The sequence below is a fragment of the Protopterus annectens genome, chromosome 3.part0 (assembly GCF_019279795.1).
Source record: "Protopterus annectens isolate FY-2018-M chromosome 3.part0, PAN1.0, whole genome shotgun sequence".
Lineage (NCBI taxonomy): Eukaryota > Metazoa > Chordata > Ceratodontiformes > Protopteridae > Protopterus > Protopterus annectens.
The window spans coordinates 1,105,005,336-1,105,006,223 of NC_056731.1; the positions used below are offsets into that span (position 1 = coordinate 1,105,005,336).

The window sequence follows — 888 nt, forward strand, 5'->3', positions numbered from 1 at the left end:
TACAGGGAATAGAAGGCAGTGTGAAGAGACCTCAGGAACTATGGAAAGGGTCCTTTGTCATGAGGCAGGCAGATTCTTATTTACCACTGCAGTATCAGCAGTTTGGAGAGCAGGGTATTTCTTTTTTCCTTTCGTGAGAGGATACAGGAAATAGAAGGCAGTGTGAAGAGACCTCAGGAATTATGGAAAGGGTCCTTTGTTACCAGGCAGGCAGATTCTTATTTACCACTGCAGGATCAGCAGTTTGGAGAGCAGGGTATTTCTTTCTTCTTTTTGTGAGAGGATACAGAGACTAGAAGGCAGTGTGAAGAGACCTCAGTAATTATGGAAAGGGTCCTTTGTCACCAGGCAGGCAGAGTCTTATTTACCACTGCAGGATCAGCTGTTTTTAGAGCAGGGTATTTCTTTCTTCCTTTCATGAGAGGATACAGGGAATAGAAGGCAGTGTGAAGAGACCTCAGGAATTATGGAAAGGATCCTTTGTCACCAGGCAGGCAGATTCTTATTTACCACTGCAGGATCAGCAGTTTGGAGAGCAGAGTAAAAGTCTTGTACCAAAAGTTATTGGTTTTGTTACTATTGATGAGTTTTGTTTTAACTTTTATCACTAAAAAATGGCATGACCTCTTGTAAACAAATTAACTGATAACATTAAGAGAACAAGAGATGTGTAATTATATGATTATACAACAGATATGCATAGAGTCTTTCTTAACCAGCTAATCAAAGGACAGCGCAAATGCGGTCTGCCACTACCATAAATTATGCAGTTAAGTTTCCCACATTTGGGAAAATCACAGGGGTCAACCCCTTCAAAGTGCAATGGAGGAGCCTTACCCTGGGAGAACAACCTTCTTGATTGTGGTCTCTCCCCTGCCAGGTAAGTAG

At 42.0% G+C, this 888-nt stretch overlaps 1 non-coding gene across 1 annotated transcript; it reads right to left on the reverse strand.

Moving 5' to 3' along the window:
• Positions 1 to 728: 728 nt before the first annotated feature.
• LOC122797400 lies at positions 729 to 888 on the reverse strand. Its single transcript, XR_006364121.1, has one exon. It is a non-coding gene; the product is annotated as a U1 spliceosomal RNA (small nuclear RNA).